Source organism: Branchiostoma floridae, chromosome 2 (assembly GCF_000003815.2).
Source record: "Branchiostoma floridae strain S238N-H82 chromosome 2, Bfl_VNyyK, whole genome shotgun sequence".
NCBI lineage: Eukaryota > Metazoa > Chordata > Leptocardii > Amphioxiformes > Branchiostomatidae > Branchiostoma > Branchiostoma floridae.
Window position 1 is genome coordinate 30,040,606 of NC_049980.1, and position 19,260 is coordinate 30,059,865.

Genomic DNA, 19,260 nt, shown 5'->3' on the forward strand with positions numbered 1-19,260 from the left:
TCTTAGAAAGGCTTGGCATCATGAGTCAACGCTATACCAAGTACACATTTTTCTTTGAAATTCTAGACTGATTCAACAGGTTGCAAATGCTACGACTACTGCTTCTCTAATTAAAACAGAAATGCAGGCTGTTGTCTAAATCTTAGAAGGCTTTGTGAGAGGGATATCTTGTAAAAACATGTCAGATGCATTTCTAACCACTTCAAACGTATGACCATACAGGTGAGGCACCTGTCCAAACTGTGACAAAAGTAGGATGGTTTTACAATTCTTTCATTTGTTTATCATATTCTACGTCTGGTTAAAGTTTCTCTATACACTAAAATATCCACAGCAACAATCTGGGGCTAACATCAATACCAAGCGACCCTTAGTACAGTTAGACGGGCTTGAATACCGGTAAGTCAGTTAAGACCAAGCAAAAAGCTTCTGTGTACTGTATGCCTGCTTCAACATGAACATTCTACACACGTAACAGTCCACATGTATATTCATAAATTGTCCTACTGTAGTATTATTGTTCAATTAATGACTTATCAATGTACAAAGGAACAAATTTCTGTAAAGAGCGAGAACAAACCCGTTGAGGTGGACCCAGGATTTCCCAAGATGAGACAGAGGGAGAGTGCGTATGGGCGGGCTTTACTTAATGCAGAGAAATGCTTTCACCGTTTTTATTCAAATTGCACGGAATTTACATACAAGCGACAAAAGCATGTGTGAATTACAACAACAAGGTTACGTTGTAGTGGCAGGAAACGGATTAAGCGAAAACGCCGCTTGAAACTAAATTTCCGGTACGGTGTCCACTGCTCCTTTCGGCGAGTGCCTTAATTCATATATAGACCTTGCGAAATAATCTATCTCAAGAAATCATCAGGCAGCTCACAAACTGACTCATATGCATATAAAATCATTTTGCTACAACTACTTTACATTGAGCAAAATAATAAGAAAATAAACTTGATTTAAAGGCAAAAGTTGAGGCATTCCCATAGACTACATTGAGCCTCCCCACTGAGAAATGCAAATTCATACAGACAGGCACACAGGACTTCAATACAGTCTCAAATAAGGCCTGGATAGGACTTTGAAACTTATCAAAATGCAAGGAAAATGGGAATACCTTTTCAGTTCCTAAGTCAAGACATATTTTTGATGAGACAAAACTTAAGATGTGCCTGAGGGAAACGACTAAAAAAAATGACCGTTAGGGTTCTTCACATCCTTTTAGAAATGTGAGATGTTGACAAAATTTTCCAACGCTGCTTACCTTTCCTACATCAGTTACCAGTGCAGAACGTTCCTGCAGCTTCAATTTCTCTTAAACAAAGTTACACTGTCAGGGGAGGTATCTGTCTCTGTCTATGTTAAACACTGACAGCAAACAAGGATACGCAAGAAAGAGCATCTATGTTACTTTGAAATATTTTATTGTTGCAACTTGTGTTTTGCAAGCCTGGTATCCAGTTGTATTACAGCTTCAAAGTCTCTTCTGTCCTCCCCGCAAGAGAGAGGACTTAAGGGACTCGGGAGCTATAATACGGCTGGATACCAGGCTAGTGTTTTGCATGTTGGAATCACAGGATCTTCAACTTTGTTTACTGCAAACAACAGCTGTCTAGAACCATTCAGCAGTGACAGAACAGTGTGGAAAATAGTTTTGATCCATTCTGATATTGCACTTTCTAACATTACAGTGCTATCTGTTAAAAGGCAGAAGTTGTTACAAAGAAATAAACAATTCTAGCACATGAAAAAGAACTTGAAAACATGCAAAGAGAGAAAAAACATGCCACCGAAGCCGCCTATCGAACATTTGATACACCTTTCTTGAGTTTCTCCAAACTTTTACCTTTCAGGAAAATATTGTTTTAGAAAGGCTATGATGTTTTTAGAAACAACATTTTCAGGAAACAAAAATCTCATGTAATGAAGATGGAACAAACTATTACATTTAAAATTTAACAAAGACAATTCTAATTACTGTACATTTCATTTACATGTTTGGGACTTACATGTACATGTACTGGCGGAAAGAATTTTTTTCTGCTGTTTTGAGATCAAGGTTGAAACAACTCTGTTGTACAGTTGCATATTTGGGGTGTCATGAAATTGTTATAAAGAGGACACCTGAAAATAAGACCAGCATGCACATTTCAGTGTTATTTTATTTTCACAGTATATGGCATTGCAATTTCTTTCAATGATTGAAACCAACTCAAAAACCAAGATTAAACAACAAAATAACTTCCTCATTATTGTTTTGGAGACAGCATCCATTAAAAGAGGGATTATGGCTAACTTTATGGTTATTATGGCTATGGATCAATCAAAAGAAAGATGAAAAGAGACTGAGGAAGTAAGAAAACAAGCCTTTAAAGGCAAAGAGTCTCCCATTCATAATAACAAAAGAAGGCCTGACAGGAGGGATAACGGAAACAAACTGATTTTTAGCTCAGGGATGACACAAAATACTGCTTCAAGAGGGACTAGAGTGGCGCCTGTCAGAGAAGCAGGTAATATAAACATACCAGACCATCTTCCTCTGGTCCTCAAACAAAGAGAGAACCCGGCAGGGACAGGACATACAATCCACAATACAAAGTAAATTGCAAACAATGGGAGGGCACACATCTGGAACCAAGGTGATAATAACACCTGTATTATCAGGAGTGACACCGACGACATGTGTACATTAAGGGCACAGTGTAGATCTGGGCCCAAGATATCGCCAACTTTCAGTATAGCCACCTATCTAATGTTTGATTTGGGAAGGTGGATATCTACAAAAAATGTATATGACAGGTGTTCAATATTTGCAACTTCTTTCTACTTCTAGCTACAATTCGTGTTGCTGGTAGTTTATTTGTTAACCTTCTTACCCTGCCTTATGTCACCCCAGATTGAACAGATACAAAATTGGTACTTAGAAGGCTACAATTAGAAATAACTTAGCAAGGGAGAAAGAAGAACACACCAACTTCAATCATCTTAGTTACGTTTAACTTACTTAATAGTATATCAATTTAGATTTAAGGATCTCATTCTTAAGCTTTAACAAACCAGTAAGCAAGTTGTGTAATTCAAACTTTGTACTTGAAATTAGTCCTGTAGCCTGTAGAGATGTTAAACCACTTCATTGCCATGAACAGAGATCAAAGATTTAAGCGTCAAAGTTTATTCAGCAATCTGGCACCTACCTTACAGGGCAGAGTTCAAGGCTATCAACGGCCTTAAATTTCAAACCAATTCATGACCTAAGTCCAGAAAGGCCTGAAAAACGCATTTTTTTTACCAATAGTATGACTCTTGCTTAAAAAAAAATCTACTATGTCTCAGGGCCTGTATTCATATCTTACACTGATGTTTCACAGAATACAATGTAGTTCATGCATGAGCTTTTGATTCACATGATGTTTCCTTTTTTTTTAAGCCTCCAAAGCACTCTGCAAAGGGGCATTATCTACTGAAGTAACAGTAACATCATGCAAGATAAATTGTGTCTTCTTAACTTGTTCCCAAATCTATTCTAACTTACCTTTAGTTAACACTTCAACTGTTACAGATTTTGTATTCCTTTGTAATGGCAAATCAAAACTGCCCTAGAAGACCACTGCACTCGTGGATCAATAATCCTGGTCTATGTAGACAGGTAGATCACTGAAAACAGAATTCTTTAATGCTTGAATCAATGGGGAAAACAATGTAAGGGACCACCACAAGATGGCACTTTTCTAGAGGTGGTCTCTTGTACAGGTTTGAATGTATATGGAAAATACAAGTTAGATTAATGGTCTCTCTTGTAATCTCTTACACTGAAGGTCAGAAACTTTCCAGACTTACCACAATGGCTTGCATCTCCAACTTTTTCATTCACTCTCAGGAAAAGTCTTCTCAAACAGTGTCTTCACCATGAGAGCTGCTTTGCTTGGAAGTAGGTTGTAACATTTATACCTGTTTGGTTTGAAAAAAGGAGAGCGGCAACTGTTACAGTCCGTCATGCCATGCACAGATCAAATTGAGGCAACCCCATTACACAGGAGTATCGGATGCTCTCCTCCCAAACAACAAGCACGCCAACAATCGCCCGCGGCTTTGTTAGGGGTATCGGCTTCGCCCCGGGATTGAAGTTTATCCAAATGAGTCAAAGACCCCTTGTGTATGGTACGGATACATGGATAGCCATAATGTTAGTGGTAAGATCACTTTGCAGTGGGTCATGACCAGTTGAGAAGGCAATGAACCATACATGTTCAGACTACACGATGCCATTCTTGCAATTGCTACATTTCAAAAGACCATTTATTTAAAAGTCAGGTCAGACTTGGCATAGGGGCCTATGCTTTGTAACATATATGAAGGTCTGCATGCCCTTTTCCGTTAGGCGAGTTAGACAAGCTATTTCAATTCATTGTTAACCGTAGCCGGGCCACTTTAATTTAACTTAAGTTTTATCGGTATGTTGTTCGTGAAGTGTTATTGGACGTTTTAATTCTGCGTGGCGCGTTATTTGTTACCCTGTATTCATCGTTAAACGGTATTGCAACATTAAACATGACCAGTAGACCTGTGGCGTCAAACGTCAGATAACCCTTGGATATTACACTCCCAAACACTCGGGTGTGTCAAGGGTTCAAGATGATGTTAATGTCACCGGCTCCCTCACTCATCAATCAGCAGCTTTGACACAAAAGTTCCGCCGTTACATGTGGGTGATTGAGTCCAGGATCTGCAGAATGCATTGGGAGGCTCCCAAATTCACCGTTGAGCGTTGTCAGCCTTTCTGACTCTACCATTAAGCCTAACCATTACACTTCTAAATTTACCATTAAGCATTGCCAGGATCCCCCCATGTAGGCCCTCAGTTATATTTCAAAGTTATATCGGGTACACTGAAATCTGTCCAATAGTAGTTTGCAATATAATACAAAATGTATATGCTCGCTGCAGTACTAGTAGTCAGTTGAGGTGCTTCTCTTCCTTTAACTGCAACTTTTCCAGGTACATTTTGAATCTTCAGGAATTTGAATTTTTTTAATCTATCTAAAAAGTCTCTATTCTCACAAGGCACACAAACCGTTACACTGTATACAATGTCATGTGAATTCCCTATTTGTGATTACCATAACCGTTACACTTACACAGGATCATAAAACATCATACACCACCTGGACTTAATTGCTTTCCGAGCTGCGGCAAGGCTCTCTCCTCTCTCAAGTATTTGAGGTACATGTTTGCTTGCCCATGTGCATGCCACAAGAAGCATTCTTTCATCAGTGTCAAGTATTTAACCAATTTACACTCTATATCCTTAAGTACCCTTGGGTATCAAAGTGAGGCCAAAGGTGTGGCGTGATTACACCTAGCGACTTAAGCCTGCGCCATCAAATCCTTGACATTAACTTGGACAAGACTTGATTCAGTTATAATGATTAATAGTCACTTAAGAATATAGACACTGTGTAACTTTATCACTAATAAGTTGCTATAAATATTGCTCTGCTTGTGTTTGTCTTATCTGTACCTAAGGTAGAAACAGTTAAAACCACACTGCTTGGAAACGGCTGGGCTAACCCTAACATTGAATTAACTTTACGGATTAACCTATACCCAAAAAAGCCTTTTTTAAAAACTTGAAACAATGATTAAAAAACACAGTTAGATATCACACCTATGTTGACCGCAGAAGGCTATAAATGAGGTGGCCGTTACAGTTGAACTCTTGTGTAGAAAACTTATTCACGACAGCTTGTCTGAAATTGATTTCAGTACTGTGTGCATTGTCACCGTCATCAGTAATTGATGACGAAAACTATTAGAAAGAAAACAAGCAAGACTTTGGTCTGGCCGATAACATTGCTATCACGACACACAAAATGTTTCCCTGCTATTGACACATGTAGTTAGGGCATGTATTCTTCACAATGTGCCCAAATTAAAAAGAACTGTCAGCTCATCTGTTTTGAGGGCATGTGATAACTTTCTCATTATAAAGACACAAATGGGCCATATCACCACACAGCAAAGATAAAAATCATGAAGCTTTTGATTACAATACCGCATCTTTGGTATGTTGTAGTTTTGTTTTCCTTGTGTATCTCAAAGTTTGCAGAAACAATAGTTATGATGTCTTTGACAGTTGTTTTATGTGTGGATTATGAATTATCTAATTTCGGGGCAAATCTACTGATTACTACAAAATGTACATGTGATTTTGATACATATAATGGTTATAGAAGGCATCGGTGGTAAATTATCAGTAAGGTTGTTTGACCCTCTGACAGGCCCAAGAGGTTCTGGATTTGAATCCCTGATACCCAAAGTTGTGCCATTAGGAAAGACAGTCATAACACCAATAAACTTGTCTATGAGTAACAAATGGCAAAGTTACCTTGGCTAGCTTCTTGACATCAGGAACAATCCCAGTGTAGTGTATTTGGCTGCACTGTTTACTTGTCTGGTTTAAGAGTACGTGTATATTTATCTACCGACAATACAGACCTTCCAAAATCGCAAATGCAAATACCTGTGGAGCTTGAATGTGTAAAGCAATGACTTACAACAAACGTTTCAACTATAAAACTATGACTCCTGTCCATGGAAGTTGTACTTATGATATTAATGATTGAGAGAGGACAGACATTCTAAATTGTTGAGGCTGTAGGAGACTATACTGTATATGTATGGTGGTTTTATGCTGAACTTTGTGTTTGGCCTCACTGCATTGCATTACCACGATGAATTAGTACTGTAACAGTTGTCTCAATGAATCGCAAGCTTAAAACACCAATGCCTCCTTAAATCCCCCTGCTAGTAGTAGTACTAGTGCAAAGTCCTTGAATCAATTTACAACCAGAACAAAAAGTCATTAGCAGTCTGTATTCTCCCCCAAACAAGCATTGAGGTGAGGTCTAACCTTGTTGATGTTGCTGGGTATTCTAGAAAGGAAGAAAAAACTTTCAAGCAGAAGCATCTACGTAATGATTATATTAAGGTGTCAGGGGTGGCATTATGACTTATTAATGCGGTCATACTGTTTATAATAATACTGAATGGTAATCGAGCGTGCCCAACGGCCAATTAAACAATCTGAAAGAGCTTGTGTCAGTTCTATTTAATATTGCTGCAGAGGCCGTGTTGTCTGAAGGATTAAGGCTTGCACGACCAGACTATGTCCATGGTTACCCCGCCTCTATATTGAAATCGGTGGCGCCTATAAAGATTATAATTACTTCAAAAAGAGTAAAGGGCACAAAGTATATGGTTAAAACCTGTATAGTAGAAAGTTCGCTCCAACTACAGAACGTTTCTTGTCAAAGTCTTCAAATATTTATACTTTTGTCAGCAGTGGATGGAACAGAACACAAAAGCCATGAATAAGTGACTTGTGCAACAAGTCAAACTGTGACCACAAACAATGTGTGAGGGTCTGTAGAATCAAGGCAGCGTGAGGCCATAGATACATAAACCAAGATAGGAATGTTTCATTAATAGTGAATAGGACAGAATCGACTTATCTATACCCAACACCCAGCTCGCTTTTGAGTCGTAGCAACATGGACTACATATCTAAGATAAGATGATAGCGTTGATGGACATGTTTTCACCGTTTTATCAGAATCGCAGCTAAAATGTACAAATCGGAATGCTCTGAAGGGCTTTGTGATTTGCAAACATTGGGCCAAACAGACAAGAATCAGTGTGAGTTAAATCACTGAAGACATTTTAAAGTCTAATTGATGATCAACATGCACATAATTACCGTTGTTCAAAGGTTGTTTGGTTCAAAACTTAAAATCAGAGCCAGCAGTTTTTATTATAGAATCACAGCAACCTAACTAATACACATGTACATTTGCTTGGAGAGAGTGTGCACAGCCCCTTAAAGTCTTAGGAAATAGACTGCTTTACACAAAATCAAAATATATAACTTTATCACAAGGCCATACCCAATAGCTAATTGCAAACAAAGTAAAACAGTGGCTTACAGAATAATTAACAAAGAAGGAAATTAAATTTAGAGGTTTTAAATCATTTATCTATATCATATAATCACACCAAAATGAAGTGTTTAACATGTAGAAATCTCACTCACATAGACTGACAAGTAATTATATTTTGATGGTGTATGAGCATTTGCCCTGCATTTGGGAGGTCATGGGTTCAAATCCATTTCAATTTGGGCCAGGTCATAAAAATCGACAGTACTACTTTCTCTGCTGAACATTCAGCACTTACAAGAGAAGTTGAACCAGTAAGACTAGCCCCCTGCTGTAGTGCTTGCAAAGCTGTGTGGCCCAAGGGCTATAGAGATGTGCACAGCCCTATACACCAAAAGTTGTTCGATGGATCTCAACTATACTTTTTAAAAATCAATATGTTATGACTGTTGGGATAGATATTGCACATGATGAAAGTGGCCGCAAAACCATAGATACCTTGGAGAAACTTAGGAATGTTTGTGTGAAATACAGGGGGTAGGGCCAAGATATCTCTTACCCCAACATCAGATTATCCTTTAATCCTTGGTAACACACAGGTAGATAACATATCTGTGATCTAATGACAGCAAATTCCATTTCAATGGAGAAGTTTCAACTACTCTATCAGAATACCAGCTGGAGCATTCAAACAATGCATTAGGTTGTTTTGAGAGGGATTACGGCTCGGAGACATGAAACAAAAAAGAAAAACAATAAGGGGCTTTGAATCCTCGAAAACTTTTCAGCAGGGGCGCAAACAATTTTGCTAGTTTTATGTACACATCTAACAAGGGAATTGCAGTAACTATTCTAACCTTAAGCTGTGCTCAAAAATTACTCGTGGTGTTTTTTAAAATACAAGAAAACATAAAAATTTGTCCTCTGTCTCGTGCCGTATTTCCTCCTTCCCTTTCTGCCATGCAAACTTAAGATGATTTACAGTAAAGGCAAACATGTACACAATACCACCACTACATAAGGACCACTTTCTGGTGGTCCCGTAGATACTTTTCCCATTGACACAAGCATTATATAATGCCTGGCTACAGTGATCACCAGTGACCCGAGTGGTCTTCTTGGGCACTTTTGAGAGTAGCATTGAAATATACATTAATTTTTGGTTTCACATTGACAAACTTTCATGGCTATCGGAATAACAAAGAGCTACAAGTTGGAGTAAAGATATCAGCAATGCAGGGGAGTGTCTGTGTATCATAAACAGCTTGTCCTTACAATTGTTATTAGGTGCATGATAGGGGCTGAATTGCGAGGAGCTTACAATAGGCCCAGGGGCTAAATCACAAGGGTCTGGAGCGAGCTGCCATTGGGCGCCTATCAGGTGACCTCAATACGACAGTAATACCCCAGGTGTGGCCATAGGACTGTAGGTTTTGAACCACTCACATCGGGTAGGACCCCTACTCTTTTTGATAAAGAGTGGCGAGTTCTTAAATGTACTCAAGGCGTGGCTCTCCTCAAACCAAGGGACCTCCATTAAATGTCCTATCCGAGGGACGACCCTAACCGAAGCAGGTACTCATTTTCACTTGAGTGAAGTGAGTAAAGTTCAACATAAATGATAAAGCATCTTACCCAAGGGCACAACATCGGGACAAATCAGCGGTTTTGTACCGGTATACCTCTGGGGTCTGGGTCAAACACCTTACCGATTGTGCCACACAATGCCTCGGGTGCAAAGGTAGATTAGACTGATAAGTAACACTACAGGAATCCTGAAAATCTAGGTGGGAAGCACCCATAGCAAACACAAGCGCAGATAAAGTGACATTTACACAGACCACAAAGCTACTTAAAACAAGACAGCCATGCAATTATCACTAGACAATAAACATAAACAGGACATCTCACCTGTCTCAATCTTATCTTCTTGGAAGGATTTTTCATGGAATGCAGAACGCTGTCACACACACTGATGAGGTCAAAATCGGGCTAAAACCTGGAAAGGAATAAAATGTATTTCTGATTCTTTTAATTAATTCTATACAGATATCATACTGATTATTGAAATCATAAGTAAGTAAGTAATCATAAGTACAAAAAAACACATACAAAAAGCTACCTAGCTACATGTAGTGATGATGTGAAAATCACTTGACAGTTCAAGAAGTCAACGGAAAACACATTTTATCAACATACTTTTGTTTCAGAACTGTTACAGCATTGTCAATTGTCATCATTATCTCGTAAGAGTATCCTTGGTTCTTGTGTTACCAGTATGCAACTTACCTGACGGTCTCAATGAATCTTAATTCTAATAGCAAGCTACTACACATTGTCTTTGTACAGATTTAAGTTAACCTGCCTCTTCCACATTCCTCAATGTTTAAGCAAGGTTTTTACGATTCACCATGAAATTATGATAGATACCTGTTTACAGTCCCTGCTATTGAGCACCACTGCATTCATCCCACATTCAAACATAAACCTCCAACCCAAAAAATGATGACTGAGCAGTTCCGAAAGTTCTTTTGAATGTGTAACGTCACCCACCAAAAGGCCAGGTGTGACAGATGATGGATGGAAGCCCATTCCTCAAATTCTAACGTTCGAATCCTGTTTGAATGGTGGCTTCAGACGCTTCAATATTGCACAATAAAAACCAGTATCACACCAATTTATCAGCCCTTAAGTGCTTTAAACACACGACCACGGTCCATAATGGCTCCGGACTTGTCTCACAATGAGAATACGGGGCGCAATAAAACAGGATATACCCTGTAACCCGGGCAAACCCTCGAGATCTGAGGCATCTACTGGAAGTATTTAGCCCTTGATTGCACCATTTGCCATGACATCACTGACCCTGATGAAATTGTTATAATGCTATCCAACCTCATACATAAGATGGCATCTGACCTCCCACAACAAAGAGGACTTCAAAGAGCTGGGGGAAGTCAAACGTTTTCAATTACTTGTAAGCGTTGCCGTATTCTTGACACTGGGATAAACTTGAAATGCTTCTATAGGCCACAATGACTAATTGTTTCACCATCAAACCATTAGAATGAGGATTGGCAGGAAGAATTGACGTGCACATAATGCACATGTATAAACATATGCTCTAAAAGACGTGTTCAATAATGTTTTGCTCAACCGCCTGTTACTTTTTTGCTCCCACCATCCAACTGTTTAAAACTATTAACTAGTCAAACTGTCCGTTAGATGGCAACGTGGTCTTGTGGTCCAGGTTGTTGACTTAGTTAGAGTTTGGATGTAAAGAATCTGGGTTTGAATCCCTTAAGAAGACTCAGATGTTGTGCCCTTTAGAAAGGCACGATTCACCTATTATATGACACAGGGTAAATGAGAACTTAGCTCCGTACGTCCTAAAGGATGGAACATGAAGTTGAAGATCCCATGTATGAGGAGAGCTACACCTCAATTATGCTAAAGGTCCCGCCACACTATTCGAAAAGAGTAGGGGTCCATGTTGGTATAAGTGGATCAAAACTATCTAGTATCACTATCAGTATAACTCTAGTCTCATGCAGTTTGTACCTTCTACCAATCTGTTAATATCTAGTGGAAGTCTAGAAAGAAGATAACACAATTTGGAGAGCAGTACACACACCAAAAAAAAGAGAAACAGAGAACCACTTTTTACCTTCATCCAACCATCCGTTGTGATGTCAATCAATGAAGTAGCCTTTCTCGCCTGCATAAAGAATGAAAGAAGAAAGATACAAAATTTCATTGAGGTAATATATGACATTATTGGAAAAATTAACAACTTTTTACGTCTCTTACTTTTACCACCTTTTGGAAAACGGTCCATAGCACATACATGTATAAAGGTGTACATACCATACCTGTACTCCTCTTTGGTCACCTAATAGCACTGAGTCAAATTAAGGCAACCCACTGGGAATTAGGCACCTTATCAACCAACTACATGACCTAAGCCCAGTAAACACTCCGCACTATGGCCACAAAAACTTCCTCCCTTCACTGTTAGCTCAGCTCTCTGGGGTAACACAACAAATGATAGATTCGCTATCGGTGTCCAGCCCAGGTCACTTGCCTACAAAAACACAGTGGAAAAATTTGATATTTCTAAAGACCGCTGAGTAATCTTCTTATTGCTGAATCCTTCAGTTACCAACTAGGTACATGTCAAACAGTCAATGATTAATAAACATCTCATAGACCCTATCTAGTAATGTGCTACCTGTACCTTTAAGCATCATTAGCTAGACCTGTACTTACAGTAAAGTGTTAAATACTGTAAATTAAGACCTGATGTAAGGGATTTCAGATGTCAATTTGGATGGTGATATGACCTAAGCAAACTTAAGGTGATAGGCTCAGATATCAAACCTCAAAGAACCCAAAAGAGTATGCTTGGCTAATTACAAAAACTAAAGCCTTATGTGAAATCCAATGTAGCTACTACTATTACTAATGTAGCTACTTCATCCTACTGCACCTCAAAGAGGATGTCAGTTAGAAACTTAGATAACAAGACACTCAATCATACCGACTGTCTACTTGCCTGTGAGGCATGATTATCAGTAAAACTATGTCTGATAAGTTTCTCTTCAGTTTCTCTCCCACCATAATTAAAGGCTAAGCCACCTAATCAACTACTATTACTCAGTTACTATTAGTAAAAGAAAGCTCCATAAACAATCATTTTCAAACAGGTGGTTCTCACACTCTGCTATTGTGTAAACAAAAGATCAATTTTAAGCTGACGACTTTCCCTCCCCCTTTTTTACAACACAAAAGCTGGCATGAATCGAAATCTCATTGCTTCTAAAACAGCAGCATTACATTCCAGTGCAACTCTAAACAATTGGAAGCCAGTTAGGCCTGGAGCTAGGGAAGGATAAGATTTTGCAGAAATATGTTGATTACATGTTATAAGAGCAGCCACAAGCAGTAGGAACGAATTAAGCAAATGATGTAGAGTTTGGAACCTTGTTGATTCACAACAAGAATGTGATAACACTCTCTGAAGAACAAATTAGGTTACATGTAGTTTAAGGAACAATTGAAAGGAAAAATACACATCAAAATGTAGTGCTACTGTAAGTGTGAGCTAACGACCATATTCAGGAGCATGTGACTTGTTACAAAAGGAACTTTTTACACCTCAAAAACAAAGATCTCTATTACTGCTCTATTTACATTTTGCATATTTTATGAATTGCTACATTAGGAGTGAAACATACAGTGCTTTTGTAAGCAAATTGTTTTCCTTCTCCCTTTTGTTCAATTAACAGACAACTGTCCAGAACAGATGGACCATGTGAAAAATGACAATAAGAAAAGTAGGAATTTAGCAAGCTGAAAGAGTATTTTAATAAGTCCTTGCTCCAGCATATTGTTAAATGCTTATAATGTAAAAAAAATAAAAGGGATTTCCTTGAATTGCTTGATGTGAAAAAAGGTGAAAAAACTATATCATAAGAATTTGGCTACATGTTCTTTTTCCGTACAATTTTCAAGAAACAAGTTGCTCAAATGTCATTTTGCCATGGGTCAGATACCAGGTTTTCAGGAGAAGAGAGCAGAACTTGCAAGGCACGAAGTGTACCTTTGTGTTCGATAAACAGCATTCTTTCATGGCAAGTCCTGCAGGTATACATGTAGGATTATGGTCCATGGTAACATGCATGCACTTCTGTCAACTCAGATATGCTGAAACGCACCCCTTATCATCACGCATGCATTGGACTCAAGCGTTTCCCTTCCCAGCCTACTAAAATTTCTCACAGCAGCAAAATCATTCACAGCTTTCCTCTGACTCTGAGAATTTAATACCTGGAGTTACCTGACTACTCACAACTGTATTTGCAGCTCACTCGCATACAACTCCAAGGGTACTGAGGCATCTACAAGTATTTGTACGGATGTTAGACACTAAACATACCTACATTACCTCATAGACTTACAGCAGAGTTTGTGGCAAAAATTAAAGATTTACCATAAAGTGCCGGTACAACAAAATCAACATAATAAATCAAGACACCAAAGCATAAAACATTCCAAATACTGGCCCAACATGCAATTATAAAACGATTAAGACTGCGTCTTGTAAAGGAACACATGTTTATAGAAGATATGAAGGGACAAAGGACTTACAGCAAGGCAAACTCTCGAGTCTGACACCTTCTGCTCCATGCTGTACTCAAACTGTCATGGAACATTCAACGGCAAATGAACTTGGTACTATATATGCAAATACAATGCATTCCCCTCCCCTTTTTACACACTCACAGTCATCGGAAGGAACTGTGTGACCAGTACAACTTTGAATTTCTGGGACAGTGAAAATAATTACTAATATAAACATGCCATAAAATTTCCCTTCTTCAGTCACTGTGAGCACAGGTGTAGCAAAGATCTAATTACCATATACAGGAAAGCGTGTACAGTAAAACTGCTGATAGCCTGTCAATAGTACAGCTAGTACTGCTATCGCCTCCTATTCAAGCTGTCAACCCTGTCCAGTAATTAATTTCCATCCAAGAGGTTTGGCTTCTTTGACCTGGGCAGTTAAACTGACGTGTGTATTTCCCTGTGCGTTGTTGTTTGCAAACTTCAGGTTGAATGCCGGGCGATAACTCATGGAAGTTGAATACATTGTAGAGACCAGGTCAATGAAGTGCTGCTGTACCATTAAAGCATTACACATTCCCAGTACAAAGCAAGCGAGCACCACCTGTATAACAGCAGACCACACAGAGAAACTACTGTTAGTGTTACCTAATACATGTAGCTTGTTAGAACCTGTACCTTAATAATGTGCCATGGCATAATGACTGATCATGCTGCTGTAGGGATAGAGACACACATTGTTTCAACCACAAAATGCACCTGTAGGCTATACCTACATAATGGTCAAAACAGGTAATCTACATACGGATAAAGTACTTTGTAAAATGAAGTTAGAATCTAATACAATACATGATTGGTTGTCTTTTCCTTCAAGTCTGTTAAAGACAATACAAGTAAGTGTTGGGAGGTCGTGTTTCACTTAAGTGAAACACTTAAAAAAGTGCCGACAGACCTTTGGGGACGACCCCTGTTTAAGGAATCAAAAGGTTGAAACAAGAGCCAGGTAACTACCACACAAATTCAATATGTCAGCCGCAGCCTGACATAAGTTCATTTGGGCAGGGCTTAACCTGAATAACCCCAACACCTGGATTTCCAGAGGGGGGATCGATCGATTCTACAAATCCGAAAGGGGGATGTTGAAGACTTGAATAGTTTTGTTTGGTTGGCTTTGGCATGAACAGAGATTACATGTTTGTCATTTGACTCATGGGGGGGAGAGTTGTAAAAGGTACATGTGTGCGGTGACAAGGCAAATAGCTCCATTTTTCTTCGGTTGCCTGGCAGGTTTGAATATGGCCTCTACTATACGGTGCCTGAAAAGCCAAGTGACCCGCAATGGAGTACAACAATCTCGGGGCACAACTGTCGTGTCACACTTTGAATTGTGTCAAAAATGGCTAGATCGTACATACAAAAAAAAGGCCACAAAGAAAAATCAACCTGTGTGAGACTACCGCCTCTTGTTTAAAAAGGGATCCCCAAATACGAGATAGACCCAAGATAACCCTTGCCGGACGATGTGAGGAAAAGCACACGGACAAAAGGACGGCAAATATTTACCACGTTATGACACCTGTTCCTTATGTTGTCCGCGGCAGTACGGTGGCAAACATGGCAGCGTTGTATAGCCGAGTAGCCTACTGTGGGAACATAGTTCATGACCCTTCGCTTACTTCTAAGTTACGGTTGGGTTCAAAGTTAACCGGCTCTGTTTCCGGCATGTTGACCACCCCAGATATGTTAATCCCACAACAAAAACCGACAAAGGGCGCTATCAACGTCACTATGAACCAAGCACTAGTCAGTCCATTGAGAACCAATATGTCCCCCTTCTATGTCCAGTCGACCAGTTCGTGTTTACCGTGGGACTTAAAACAAGACAGGCTACCTCTAAATACCCTCCTAATACCTGACATCTTGAGGATTAGCAGTGGTTACTCTTCCACATATTTTGGAAACAACCCTATGTGTGTGGTATAAGGGTAGTTAGAACTGCTATATCATGTGCACGAACTTTTGGTATGCAGGAAGTAAAAACCTAATCATAACAAAAGATTATGTAGGTTAAAAGCTATAATGTACAAAGCACAATGAATACAAGGCCAGTATACTGAACAATTTGAGGTATTTCCAACGTTAGTCATTCTAGATGTTTAGTCATCGAGAGGACATCTAACGTTAACTCTCAACCCTTATCATTTAACCCTAACCAAAAGCAGAAGATAGTGCAATGGCTGCAACACAATGATTTGGAAAAAGAAATGTTGTAGACCAGTTGTGTAGGTGACAGCAAATCGTCTTACGGCAAAAGGCAGCGAAATGTCCTGATGCACATTATATACAGTCAGGGCTGGTCATGATACCAATGTATACGTAGATCTTCAACCTCAAGAGTTTTGTTTTGCAGGATTTCTGCATTCTCACAAAAACATGTTAAACATAGGGTCACAAATGTACAAAACACTCCAAAAGTTGCCAGCACTCACCTCAAACGACTCCTGTTTGAAACATCCCTCCGATTTTTCTCCGTACTTCGAACTGTAAAATTAGCCCAGTGCCCGTGTAACCGGATATGTACATAATTGTGGACTCCCTCAAGTACCCCCTTTTGAATAGGTTTGCACACACCTAACGCTACGCTTCTTCTCAACGGAGAAAAACAGACTTCAACATCTCCTCTAGACGCTTCCACAACCGAGCCTTTGTCTCGGACAGATCGATGAATGTCGCTCCAAGATGAAAGGAGAACGTGCCAAACGACTTCTTGACGTTTCGTTGGTTTTCTCACTGCTTGGTGACACAACTATTCAGACTGCTGTACTCCCAAGGATTATCACGGCATACATGTACCTAAAGTCTGTCCGAAAAGTAAAAGGTTTGGTCGAACAACAAAACAGCCCATGTCAAACAAGTAAAGGGCTGTAGGTCAACGTAATTACGTTCGTCGTTGCGTTGCAGACGACCAAAAAACTTGCGGATTCGCACCGCCCCCCTCCCTACCTTTCGTCGTACGCAAAACAATCAACGCTTCGCTAAATTAAATATTGAACTAGCTATTGTTTTGTGGGCTCCCAGTCAGCCGTGCACTGGAGGAACAATGTACGACATGTTCTGACAAAAGAATTGATACAAATTCAAAGCTTACCTCAGGGGCAACCGGAAAACTGGAAAACTCGTTCATTTTACCGTCGATGTTTTCAAAGATGGCGCCGAGAGCACAGGACGCATGCGCTAAGGGGGATATCTTGTCGGATGAGACGTGATAAAATATTTATGGAGAAATGATAACGTTACATGGTAGCGATACCAAAGTCGAGTTTGGCAGAATCGTTAAGTTTTTCTAGCTCCCTGTTTCTGTCACAGAAGGCGATAGGGATACAGAATCGGGGAGCTAGGAAAAAGAAACGGAACAATTTTGCCTTCCAACATCTGCTTGGATATTACCATAAAAAATATGGAAGGTCATTGACCGCTGTGAAAGCCAACATTGACTGCATGTTGTAGGCATATTATTTTCGTAAAAAGTGATCTAAACCATTGAAATTTTCATTTGAACTTTACAAACGGGGAGCAGTTTCAATTACATTAAGTTGTATAAAACCGTTAGCTAAATATCTGCATCCAAATGTTAACATCTATTATAAAGAAAAACACATAACGTTCAAAATGTAAAAGTTGATGAGTGAAATGTTATATCTATGGCCTAACATATTGCTTGACTATTCTAGATCTGTTTTTCAAAAATTCAACGGTGCCTAACATTTTATAAGTGGGCGGCAAGTGAACTTTGCCAAAAGTCTAATCTATCGGGGACAGAGGCAGTATCCAAAAGGCTAAACAGCATCCGAATTGGATGCTGTTTAGCCTTTTGGATGCTGCCTCTGTCCCCATAGGGAAATGCCAGGATCTGCTTGAAGGCCAAAATCAGTGTGCGGAAGTGTGGAACGATCGGAGCTAATTCATTTTTCCTGTTCAGTTAAACAAAACGATAAAGATGAGGGACGGACAAACAAATTGCAAGGTGTGGATCAAGAATAAAATACAATGTAATTATAACTGTGACATTTTATTGGTACTCTACACTGTATTTCTGTTACATTGATAATTTTAAAGGGATCATTCAGTTTAACCTTCCGACCAAGAATTTTCTAAACCTTGATAAATCGTTGACTATAATAAAACTTCATTGCCCACCACCACCACCGTATCAGAGTGGCTTGTACATGTGACTGTTCTGTTCCATATTATATAGTAGACAAACTAGACAATCACAATGCTGATAAACCCGGTACCCGATTGAAATGCCACACAACAGACAGATCTGCTCTCAGTGTTTTGTCTTCGAGCGCTTGACGTACAGGATTTCGTAACCTGAACGTGAAAGATAGTTCTACCATTGCTTCGAAAGTTCACAACACGTGACCAGCGTTGAGGCTATTGTCCAAACTCTATATCCGTTGTTTTTAATTATAGCACCTGTAAAGTATGGGTCTCCATTTCAACAGGTGTATCAGATCACTAAATAGGCCCTCCATTGCTAAAGCACCCGAGGCAAAATGATACCGAACAAATGGAGCAGTCTATCTCTGCATTATGGCTTAATCCTTCACAGGATTAATTGAAAACACAATCAGCCAACCTGTATGAAGAAACTCTGAGGAAGAAAATGCAAGCATGTACTCAAAATAAGCTCGCAAGCTTCTAAACACACCAATACTAGATGTCCAGATTTGACATTGATGTCGGTCACAATTAGAATTGATAATGAATGATAGCATGGCAGTTGGCGGTTTGATAAATGAGAGAGTGGCTGCATGCCATGTCCGTGAAATATTCGCATTTCTATATCTTGGTTTTGCGTTTCTGTGTTTTCATGTAGGTGGACGTGGTCAAGGGAAAGGGCTAAGTACTGTGCGCTAGTCCTTCACTTAAATTGTCACTCAAGAATCACCACGGCACCTGTCATGGCCATTCAGCAATCTTATTTGCCCAAAGTGTAAAGGGCGGTTGGCCTCAGATAATCCCGAGATGATCCCTTCATAAATCCCCGCTTTGTGTGGCGTGCTTTGAAGTGATCGAGAAGCGCCCCTGTCGGGTGCCGTTTCCACGACAACCAACAGGTGCACCCTTTGCAGTGGACAGATAGCTTGACGTAAAACAATGAAGACGAGGGAAAGGGAACCCCCTC

The 19,260-nt window shown here is 39.5% G+C and overlaps 2 protein-coding genes across 7 annotated transcripts in view; both read right to left on the reverse strand.

Annotated features, from left to right (window-relative positions):
• Window positions 1-17,301, reverse strand: part of LOC118409689 — a 34,668-nt gene extending 17,367 nt beyond the window's left edge. For 2 of the 6 annotated variants that reach the window (XM_035810918.1, XM_035810913.1), the window contains exons 1-4: window positions 17,218-17,301; window positions 11,611-11,661; window positions 9,855-9,942; window positions 3,847-3,957 (exon numbers count right to left, since the gene is read on the reverse strand). The gene's annotated coding sequence lies outside the window, so the exon portion shown is untranslated. Of the gene's footprint in view, window positions 1-3,846; window positions 3,958-9,854; window positions 9,943-11,610; window positions 11,662-16,558; window positions 17,084-17,217 lie in introns of those variants that run through there. The other 4 variants (XM_035810914.1, XM_035810915.1, XM_035810917.1 and 1 more) reach the window with 4 other exon arrangements.
• The window catches only part of LOC118409729 (3-oxoacyl-[acyl-carrier-protein] reductase FabG-like), an 876,245-nt gene that overhangs the window by 409,748 nt on the left and 447,237 nt on the right, over window positions 1-19,260 (reverse strand). The gene's annotated exons all lie outside the window — the stretch shown is intronic.